This window comes from Saccopteryx bilineata, chromosome 5, assembly GCF_036850765.1.
Source record: "Saccopteryx bilineata isolate mSacBil1 chromosome 5, mSacBil1_pri_phased_curated, whole genome shotgun sequence".
Classification (NCBI taxonomy): Eukaryota; Metazoa; Chordata; class Mammalia; order Chiroptera; family Emballonuridae; genus Saccopteryx; species Saccopteryx bilineata.
This window is the reverse complement of record NC_089494.1, coordinates 263,619,353-263,630,938: the sequence shown is the minus strand read 5'-3', so window position 1 is coordinate 263,630,938 and position 11,586 is coordinate 263,619,353. Positions and strand designations below refer to the sequence as shown.

At 45.1% G+C, this 11,586-nt stretch overlaps 1 long non-coding RNA gene across 1 annotated transcript; it reads left to right on the top strand.

Annotated features, from left to right (window-relative positions):
* Window positions 1–53: 53 nt before the first annotated feature.
* LOC136306366 (uncharacterized) lies at window positions 54–10,648 on the top strand. The gene is made up of 3 exons (XR_010725641.1): window positions 54–215; window positions 3,325–3,529; window positions 10,095–10,648. It is a non-coding gene; the product is annotated as an uncharacterized lncRNA (long non-coding RNA).
* The last annotated feature ends 938 nt before the right edge of the window (window positions 10,649–11,586 follow it).

Below are 11,586 nucleotides of genomic sequence, written 5' to 3'. Positions count from 1 at the left end.
CAGCGGCGGCGGCGCGGCATGTTGGCGTCATGGGGGCGGGGCGTCGTGGCCCGGATAGGAGAGGGGCGAGGTCAGACTCACCGCCTTGCACTTGACTGCTGTGCTTCCAGCGAGGGGTTGGACTGCAGAGTTGAACCTTTGCTTTATTGTGCGGGGACCTGACCCAGCCGTGCAGAAGCACGGTCGGAGCCGCGTTTGGGAGAGTTCTGCAAGTGGTATGTTTATGAAGGATCAGCCCGGCATGCTGACCTCAGAGTGGCTCCAGTAGCCGTGACTGTAGTGCTGGTGGCTGAGGCCAGGCCGGCCCACATTGGATACCCCGGGATGGTAGAGAAACTGCGGAGCAGGGAAGCGTGGAGCCACTCCCGTTTTAATAGATTCTCTCAAGGGCGGAGGAGCAGACAGGCAGGGGGAACCCTCTTCTCACAGCAGCAAACGGACAAGCAGCAAAAGGGTCCCTCACAGGGAGGGTGGGCAATCCGCCCTTCGCCCTCTGCAATCCATACTGAGCACAAGCACCTGCAGCCTTACATAGAAAACACACACACACACACACACACACACACACACACACACACACACGTGCTGCCACAAGCTCAGGCATCAATCAGGCAAAGTGCTTGCCCCCGGTTAACCGGCCAGCAAGCCTAACAGCTACTTTCCCAATAAGGACAAATTGAAGTCAGGGAGCTGGAGAATGTGTGTGTTTAAAGTGACACCTCTGGGAGCTCCTTCCCCCCATGTTTGTTCATGTTTGTTCTGTCTCAGGTGGGAGGGCTACAGTGGTGCATTGCCACACTGCCCCAGCACAGCCTGGGTGTGTGTCTCAAGGCTGCTGACACCTGAGTGTCCCCAGGAGGAACAGGGAAGGGTGAGTGTGTAGTAAGGTACCAAAAAGTTGCAAAATTAATATTGATATTCTAGGAGGAAAGGTCAGGCTTTCCTGTCCTGCCCTTCCTTTGAGGAGGGGAGGGAGGAGAATGTAGAAGTTTCTGGCTTGTAAGGACAATGGGTCATTTAGTTTTAAATCTAAAATAAAGGTTAACTGAGGAACTACTTCTCTTTCAATAAGAGACAGAATTTACATGCCACCTTGCATTGACTGTAGTTCCTCCCCACTTCCTGGAATCCTGAGAGTAAAATACTTCTAGGCCAGGGGTCCCCAAACTTTTTGCACAGGAAACCAGTTCACTGTCCCTCAGACCGTTGGAGGGCAGACTATAAAAAAAATATGAACAAATCCCTATGCACACTGCACATATCTTATTTTAAAGTAAAAAAACAAAACAGGAACAAATACAATATTTAAAATAAAGAACAAGTAAATTTAAATCAACAAACTGACCAGTATTTCAATGGGAACTATGGGCCTGCTTTTGGCTAATGAGATGGTCAATGTGCTCCTCTCACTGACCACCAATGAAAGAGGTGCCCCTTCCAGAAGTGTGGCAGGGGCCAGATAAATGGCCTCAGGGGGCCGCATGCGGCCTGCAGGCTGTAGTTTGGGGACCCCTGCTCTAGGAGAAGGAGGGGAGATAGATACTAAAAGATTTGTAAATATCTTTGATTGTATTACCTTGAAAGTTTTCATGTCTATGGATTCCCTAAGCAAGTGTTACAAGCTTGTGTCATGATGTCATGCTCCCCCCAGCGTGTGTGATCAAGGGTATATAACCAGCCTCTGAGATGCATTTGTTATGAATATTTTTTTTCCTTTCTTTTTTTTCATTTTTCCGAAGCTGGAAACGGGGAGGCAGTCAGACAGAATCCCACATGCGCCCGACTGGGATCCACCCGGCATGCCCACCAGGGGGCGATGTTCTGCCCCTCTGGGGCATCGCTCTGTTGCATCCAGAGCCATTCTAGCACCTGAGGAAGAGGCCACAGAGCCATCCCCAGCGCCCGGGCCATCTCTGCTCCAATGGAGCCTCGGCTGCGGGAGGGGAAGAGAGAGACAGAGAAGAAGGAGAGAGGGAGGGGTGGAGAAACAGATGGGCGCTTCTCCTGTGTGCCCTGGCCGGGAATCAAACCCGGGACTCCTGCACGCCAGGCCGACGCTCTACCACTGAGCAAACCAGCCAGGGCCTGAGATGCATTTGGCGCACACGATTTGGGTCTGCAACTGCCCCGTGTTAGCCATATGTGGCCGGCATATTTAATAAATCTCCTCCTTTAATAAAACCCCTTAAAATTCACCTAGACTTGGTGTCTCTATGTAAACCCACAGGAGTGAGGTACGGTACTTTACAGCATCTGGGGTACGGTACTTTACATCATATGGGGGCTCGTCCGGGATCCGGTGTTTCATGTCACCAGGTAGAGACACCCCGAATCAACTGGTCTCTCCAGGGAGCTGCCTGACCCCGCTGGAATCTCGAGGAGAGACGCTACCTGAGACATTTTAAAAAAGGATTGGGTCCACTTTGGTTCCTCACACAAAATGTTCTGGTGGCATCATATAGTAAAAAAAACAAACTGCGTATTTAATTACCTAGCATAAATATTAACTGTTTGAGTAGTATGAACGTTCATGTACGTCCTTCTGCCTCCTGACCATACAGAGTTCAATTGATATATTTCTAAAATGTGTAGGCAACATTAAAAAAGGGCAAATGTATGTTATTGTTTCCATAAATTGGTTATCAAACAAACATGATTTTAAGTTAATAAAACTGGAACTGGAACTAATTTCATATTTTGAAAGAAAACTCACTCCCAGGAGTCAACGAGCATGAAAAAATTCACTACTTAAAGGGTTAAATAAAGTTGTAAAGTTCACGCCAGTATAGCCCACAGGAAACCATACCTAGGCCTAGCTCCCTATGCCAGGTGCTTTATTAAGCTATATACCACGCAGCCTATCAGTTAGGACTCTCCCAATTCTTGTATTAAATAGAACCCTATTTGACCTGATATAGCATCACATGCCGTTTCTTTTGTTGTTGCTGTTTTACTTTCAAGGTTACTTTTTACTTTTCATAAACAAATGGAAGTTGACAGATATATGAATTTACCAGAAATTCCAACTGCCCTTTGATTGTTCTGCCTGGCCACCTGACCTCACCCTTACTTACTGGACAATCACCCCTGAGGCAGAAGAGTTCCAGAAAGCTGGTCAACTGCCTCAAGAAGGAGTGTTCCAGGAAGTCAAAACTGTAAAACCATAAAAGGGAACATACCAGAACTTCTGACTCAGTACCCCCTCAGGCTCTCCCAAACCCTATAAAAATTCGCCCCTAGTCTGTACCTGTGCCCTCCCTGGAGAAGTGCCCGGCAGGGTTTCTTTCTTTTTTTCAATAAAGCCTGTTACTCTGGTCTTTTCAGATTCCCATGGATTCCAACATTTGGTGCCGAAACCCAGGACAGGGTACTAACTGCCTGGATGATCCCTCTTTGCCATCCAAACTTACAACCAGGGAAGCAATGGGCAGCAGCAGCTCGACCCGGGCTTACTCCCTGATTCTGTTTGGATGTGTAATCTATTGGCCGGCGATCTGTCCCTGTCCCAAACCCCTGCCGGACCAGAAAGGTAAGGAGCTTCTCCTTCCCCTTCCCGGGTCAGCTTCTCTTTCCCACAAAATTGTCTCTGGTCGGACAGTTTTCTCTGACACACCTCAGCTTTTGAGAGGTTTGACTTTCAGTCTCAGTGGACTGCACGGAAGACTAGGTGCCTAGCCAAACCTCTCCACTCTGTCTCTCTCGGAGCTCCCTGACAGGTGGTGACAACCTCTATCAGGGACAACTCTCCCATACAAAGATTTTCTCCTCTTGGGACAGTGACAAAAGGTGGGGACGCCCCCTCTTGCTCACCTGTCTCCACTATGGGTTCTTCAGAGTCTAAGCCTCCTGACCAGACCCCTCTAGGATGTCTCATATAAAACCTCACTAAGTTGGGCCTCTCTGACCTTAAGCCAAAAAAACTCATTTTCTTCTGTAACACGGCATGGCCCCAATACTAATTAGACAATGATTCCCATTGGCCTGAAAATGGGACATTCGATTACAATATTCTGAGGGACCTAGATAATTTTCGCCACCGGACTGAGAAGGTCTCAGAGATTCCTTACGTGCGGGCTCTCTTCTCCCTTCACTCCTGTCCTTAATCTCTGTGCCTCCTGTTCTACACGCAGACCGTTTTTTGGCCAAAGAAACCTCACCTAAAACCTCCGCTCCTAATCTTTCCTTCTCCGCAGACTTCCAACTCTCTTTCCCTCCTGCCTGACCCCTGGAGGCACCCCTCTCTCTGGACCCCTCTCTGGTCCCTTTGCTGACTTATTTCAATCAGGTCTCTTTCCTCCAGGAGCCCCCTGGCCCCCCTTCACAGGATCCTGTTTCTCATTCACCTGCAAATACCAGTCTCTCTTCTACCCTGCTGGCCAGGGGCCCCTCCCTTCTCCGCTGTGTTCTTAAACCCCTCCTCCCTCCTCACGGACAGTTCTTAAACCCCTCCTCTTTTTCTTCTTTGACCATTCCCCCCTCCCCACCAGCTTTGGGTACAGCTATGCCCTTCTCCCCCTCGTCCTCTCCCCTCTCTTCAGAGCTCCAAATCCTTTTGACTCCTCTGACCACGTGGTGCCACTACCAGCACTTTAATCTCCTCCTCCTCCTGCTGCAGATTCTGACCCTCCTTCTTTCCATCCAGCTGTCCACGCTGTCCATCCGTCTGCTTTCTCTCTTCCTCCCCTCTATGCTGACAACTCCCTGCCATTAAAAAAAACTTAAAAAGGCAGAGTTGTCTATTGAACTGTGTGAGTAAGCAATCTGTTTTGTCTCTTTGTCAGAAAATATCTCTAGTATAATTTTAATTAAAACAAGCAAAGCATGCTCATTTAAATTTATAATTTGTATGTGAAGTCTTTGTTTAATATGTAACTGTATCTGTTTCTAAGGCCTTAAACCAATAATTACCCGCCTCTTAAATCAAGACTTACTCATCCCCATGGAATCTCCCATCCTTCCTATTCAAAAACCTTCAGGGGCTTATCGCCTCGTACAAGACTTACACCTAATCAATGAGGCAGTAGTTCCCCTCCATCCAGTAGTTCCTAATCTCTATAAGTTACTGCCACACATTCCCTCAAACACCACTCACTTCACGGTTCTAGATCTCAAGAATGCCTTCTTTACCATTCCTCTACACCCTGACTCTTACTTTCTGTTTGCATTCACTTGGACTGACCCAGACACTAATGCAGCCCAGCAACTTACATGAACTGTCTTACCCCAGGGGTTCAAAAACAGCCCATGCCTGTTTGGACAGGCACTAGCTCAGGATTTAGCAGCATGAAATCTAGAAACTAGTACTCTCTTACAATATGTAAATAACTTACTCCTCTGCAGCCCCTCCCTGCCTGCCTCAAGGAGACACACTGCCAACTTTCTTAACTTCCTTGCTGCAAAGGGATATCAAGTCTTCTCTGCTAAGGCTCAACTTTACTCTCAGTCCATAGTCTATCTGGGCATCACCTTAACCCCCACCACCTGAGGTCTCACCCTAGATCGAACTCAGACTCTCTGCAGTCTCCAATCACCTACCACCGCAAATCAAATTCTTTCATTCCTTGGTCTAATACAGGGGTTGGGAAACTTTGGCTGAGAGAGCCAAGAACGCCATATATTTTAAAATGTAATTCCATGAGAGCCATACAATATGTTTAACACTAAATACAAGTAAATGTGTGCATTTTATGTAAGACCAACACTTTTAAAGTACAATAAGTCTCTGAATTCTTTTTAATAACGTTGTAATACTGTTGCTAACCAATGATGAATAAAGTACTTCTTACCATTAATGTGACTTCTGGTGCTGCATGGTTTTGCTGATGGTTTTGTAGTCTGGTTCATACGTGAGGTTAAGCTTCATGCAGGCATTGAGACTTCCATCCATTACACGTGATGGTAGGTTGGTCTTAACGTTCTTTAGATGTGAGAAAGACTGCTCACATGCATACGTAGAGCCAAACACTGTCAGTACAGCAATACTCACATGCTGCAGTGTGTGATATGTGACGGGAAGCACGTTCCAAGTTTTTACAATCAGCTGGTCTGTGGATTGAAGTTTTTTCATTTCTCCCCACTTGTGTTTGCTCGCCAACTCTGCTTGCTATCATGCAAGTCTTTCCAAATCTTCATTCAGTGACTTGGAACTTATTCACCCACATGTCTAAGGCCTTCAGGTCAGCAGATTGTAGCTCAAAATCACTGACGGAGACACCGGGGATGTAACTCAGGTTAGCGCTGTCCACTCCACACTCGTGTGGATGGGTGATGAACTTAAAAAGATGAGTGCGCTCACAAAATTTTCCAAAGCGTGCTTTGAATAACTGTAGGAGATGAGATATGAAGCCTATTAGCTGCTGGAGATCAAGATGTTGAGCAGGGTCACTTGCTGTGCATGCATCTTTAAACTCTCCCAGTTTTTCAAAGTGTAGTAAACGACCTGTTTTAATGTCTGCGATGAAGAGTTCCTGCTTGTTTTCAAATGCAAACACTGCTTGTTGAAGGGATAAGACTGTATTTCCAACGCCTTGCATTTTCACATTGAGCTGGTTCAGATGTTCAGTCGTGTCCACGAGATAGTAGAACTTCAGGAGCCACTCAGTATTAGCTAACTCAGGATTCTCGATGTTTTTCATTTCAAGAAAAGTCCAGATTTCTCTCAGAAAAGCCGTGAAACACCTGAGCACCTTCCCTCTTGACAACCAGCACACATTGCTGTGCAGAAGCAGACCAGGATAATTATTCCCAACTTCATCCAGCAGTGTTTTAAACTGGAGATCATTTAAAGCTCAGGCAACCCGAGCTTTAAAAGTTGGCCACCCGAATGACCAGTGACATCACCTCACCAAGCTGCTCACCACACATCTGAGCACAAAGTGCCTCCTGATGTAGGATGCAGTGAAAACTTAGAATGGGTCTCTTTTCATGTTCACGAAGAAGTGCTACGAATCCTCTGTTTTTCCCCACCATGCACGGAGCACCATCAGTACACACCAAAATAAGTTTATCCATCGATAGATGTTTTCTTTAGTGAACTCAGTGAAAGACTTGAATAAATCCTCCTCTCTTGTTGTCTCTTTCATAAGCAAAACAGCAAGACTTTCCTCACATAGTGTGTCACCGACAGCATACCTTGCAATCATGTTGAACTGGGATAAATGGCTTACATCTGTTGACTCATCCAAAGCAAGAGAAAAGAATGGTGCTGCATTTATGTCCTTCACTTGTGTTGCCTCAATTTGCTTTGCTATCATGATGGTATGATCGTGAACAGTTCTTGCCAACAGAGGCATGTCTTTTATTCATTTGATTATCTTGTCTTTATCTGAAAAGTCGTAAAGTTTTGGCATACATCAAGTTTGCCAAAAAAGTTTATTGGCAACATCAAGCATGAATGTTTTGGCATACTTCCCATTCTGTGAATGGCTTTCCATTTCTCACAATTGCTAAAGCACCAGCAAAGCTAGCAGAATTCCAGTCATCTTGTTGGGTCCAAACACAGAGTTGCTGCTGACTAGCTTGCACTCTGCACAGTAGCTCTTGACATGCTTTCTTCCTGCTATCCCGCGCTGGATATTTTGATGCAAATGTAGTATAGCGTGTATCGAAGTGCCGCTTTATATTTGACCGTTTCATCAATGCAATTTTATCATTGCATATTAGACACACTGCAGAACCTGCTCTCTCCACAAAGGCAAATTCCTTTGTCCATTCCTGCTGAAAAGTAGGATACTCCTCATCTTTTTTTCTTTTAGCCATCTTCTTAGTCAAAAGGGTTTCTGCAATTAGCTAGCTGACTACTTGATTAAAAGGAGGGAAGTTTACTTCCTGACCTCACAACGACCCATGTACATTATGCATCATACAATAAAAATTTGGTGTTGTCCCGGAGGACAGCTGTGAGTGGCTCCAGCCACCTGCAACCATGAACATGAGTGCTAGAAAATGAATTGTAATACATGAGAATGTTTTATATTTTAATGTTATTATGTTTTTAATTAAAGATTTGTCTGTGAGCCAGATGCAGCCATCAAAAGAGCCTCATCTGGCTTGCAAGCCATAGGTTACTGACCCCTGGTCTAATAGGCTTCTTTAGACACTGGATTCCCAATTTTGCTCTCTTAGTCAAACCCCTCAGTGAGATCTTCTGAGCATGGCTTTTAAGGTCTATAATGGCCAAGAAAGTAACAGAAAAGGCAAATATGGCCCAAAAGAAGTCAGGAAATACCAGCTTTTAGCATATGCTCTTAAAGGCTTCAGCACCCTAAAGGCCTTCATAGGATTCCATCAGGGCCCTGCTCCAGAGTGGAAAGAAAGGTCATTGAACTGAAGCCTGCCAGGCTCCCGGCCCCATCAAGGGACACATCACTGCTGTGGAAAAGGGACACAAGAAGGTAAGCTCTCCCCTTGCTCCATGGAGGGAGGGGTCAGTCTCTTCTAGCCCTGCTCCAGCTACCTGTGACCTGACCTTGCCCAGCATGCTGGGAATTGCCACTGAAGACCCAAAGACATCGTTCATGAGCCTAAGGTATTTCTTTCAAGTAGCAGATAAACTGATCTCATTTCTTGTGAACACAAGGGCCATCTACTATGCCTTGCCTGAATATTTGAGTTTTATTTATCCCTCAAAGATCTCTACTGTGGGTATTGACAGTCTGATATTGTTACTTTATTTAATGTATAGTGTCTCCTTTATTCCTCTTGCCTCAATGCCCCATACCTATTGTAGGCTGGGACCTGCTGCCAATTCCAGCTAGAAGCAGTGGTCACTAGGACTTAAACTCTAGCTACAAAGTATAGAAATGTAACCATCCTTTCCCCAAGGAAAGGATTTCCCCTTGCAGGATTTACAGGTTACTCAGCAAACTGTTCAAAGACTGTCCAAGAGGCGCTTCCAGCATTACATCACCCAAGAACTGACTTTCACGTGGACAGGTTTACACACCATGATCCTGACAACTCCCACTGCTACTAAAGTAGAAAAATGGCATGCCTTACTCCAACCACAAACCAGAAGCTAGTTGGTGTACATATGGCGAATATATGAAAAACTAAGGACTCTTTTAATCAGACTTGGGGAAAAGGGAAACTAGGGTAAAAAGAAAGTCAACTTAATTGTCACTAAAAGTTAAAGATTTTTAAATCAAGAGTTCTTACTAGAAAGGAATTGTATGGTTTTGATAATAGAAGGTATAAGGTATGGAAGTACTTTTGAAAGAAAAAGGAAAAAGCAAGTTGTTATGAAAGCCAGTTATTTCTGGATGAGAAAGTGCATGAAAGCTGAGGGTTTATGTAAGTTGTAGAAGGTTTGTGCAGATTGTAGGAAGTTTGTACAGAGGAAAAAAGAATTTGAACAGTCAGAAAACTGGTTTTCGAAGAATGTTTAGTCACCCTAGCTAACAATCCTCTACTCTCCTCACTTATTGGGACAACTCTTTCCTCCACCCTGACCATCTGGAGTTCAGAAACAGAGAAATGAAATCGACCCCTTGTTCTTCTATTCTCTATTCACCTCTCAGCCTGCCTCACCCAATCAGGGGCTTTCTATAGGTGGGACCAACACCTATGTATCTCCCTACTAATTGGACAAAAACCTGTACCCTAATCTATCTCACCCCAAATATCAACTAATCCAACCCCATGAGCCTCTTCCAGTTCCTAGTACACTACCCGTCAATGTAAGAACCAAACGAGCTGTACAAGTAATCCCTCTTCTTGTTGCTTTAGGAATCTCTACAGTAGTAGGTCTAGGGGCAGGAGGACTGGCCACTTCCCTGTCTTATTGCTTCTCTCTCTCTCTCTCTCTCTCTCTCTCTCTGAAGCCCAGCAAATTCATAAACACAAAATCAGTGGTTTCACACAAACTGGGTGTCTTGACTATTGCCTTTCATTGGTCCACTCACTCTCCTATTTATGTTTCTAACTTTTGGGACCTGCCTCTTACGTTTGTTCGCTAGTTTCTTACAGAACCGCATGCAGACCTTTGCCAATCAGAATATTGGGGGAAAAACCTTGTTTTCGATGCTAGCACCAATTATAGGACCAATCCTAATTTTGTGCCTAATGTTAATGCTTTCCCCTTTCTTTATCAAAAGTTCCTGCAGGCCCGAATGAGAGAAATCTCCAGAATTACCTACAATCAAATGCTTTTACAACTCCTACTCCAACTACCCCAGGGAGGGGTTCACGAAGGAGGCCCCTATAGGGATAACAGCAGGAAGTAGCTCCAGGAGATGGCTGGTCTGAGACAAACCTCCTTCCTGAACCCCATACCCTTTCCTTCCCCCCACCTCTTTTCCTTTTTATCATACCACAGAGTTGAGAAATTACAGATATATGAATTTACCAGAAATTCCAGCTGCCCCTTTGGCTGTCCTGCCTGGCTGCCTGGCCTCACCCTTACTTACTGGATAATCGCCCCTGAGGCAGAAGAGTTCCAGGAAGCTGGTCAACCTCTCAAGGAGAAGTGTTCCAGGAACTGAAACCGTAAAACCGTAAAAGGGAACATACGAGAACTTCTGACTCAGTACGCCCTCAGGCTCTCCCAAACTCTATAAAATTCACCCCTCGTCTGTACTGGTGTCCTTCTCCCCAGAGAAGTGCCCGGCAGGGAACCTTTCTTCCTTTCAATAAAGCCTGATACTCTGGTCTTTTCAGACTCCCATGGATTTCAACAGAAGTCTAGACTAAAAATTTTATTTTCCTTATAGGTTTTAATAAACTAAGAAAAAAATTATAGACTTTAGAATAGTTTATCTTCCTCTTTTTTTTTTTTTTTTTTTTTTTTTTGTATTTTTCTGAAGCTGGAAACAGGGAGGCAGTCAGACAGACTCCCACATGCGCCCGACCAGAATCCCCCCCGGGATGCCCACCAGGGGGTGATGCTCTGCCCATCTGGGGCGTTGCTCTGTTGCAACCAGAGCCATTCTAGCGCCTGAGGCAGAGGCCATGGAGCCATCCTCAGCACCTGGGCCAACTTTGCTCCAATGGAGCCTTGGTTGCAGGAGGGGGAGAGAGAGACAGAGAGGAAGGAGGGGGTGGGGGTGGAGAAGCAAATGGGCGCTTCTCCTGTGTGCCCTGGCCAGAAATCAAACCTGGGACTCCTACACATCAGGCCGACACTCTACCACTGAGCCAACTGGCCAAGGCTATCTTCATTTTAGTACAAAGTTTATTCAGAAGTTACAAAAAGGTAATTATCTGTCTGCAGACAACTAACTAACAAAATGATTTCCCTTCAGTAGTTTATTTTTAAATAGATGGAAGATTGTCATCCTGTCCTTTGGTTCAATCAATTTGTAAATAAGCTCTAGACTGGTGCAGGTACTAAGTATTAAATACAGGTAACAAGTAGTATTAAAGTTCTCTGTCAACTCATAGAGAAGATTATGCTTTATTTAGAAATTATATAAGAATAGATTTCCTGTAAATCCTAAAATGGCATTTGAGAGAGTCAGGGATTTTGTTCTTTACGGTGCATCTGCATCTGTGAGCCAGAATAATTTGTAGCTACATTGTCCTTAAATTAAAAAAAAAAAGTCTGTATTTCAATAGGAAATATACTTCATAGACTATCCTGGCATAAAC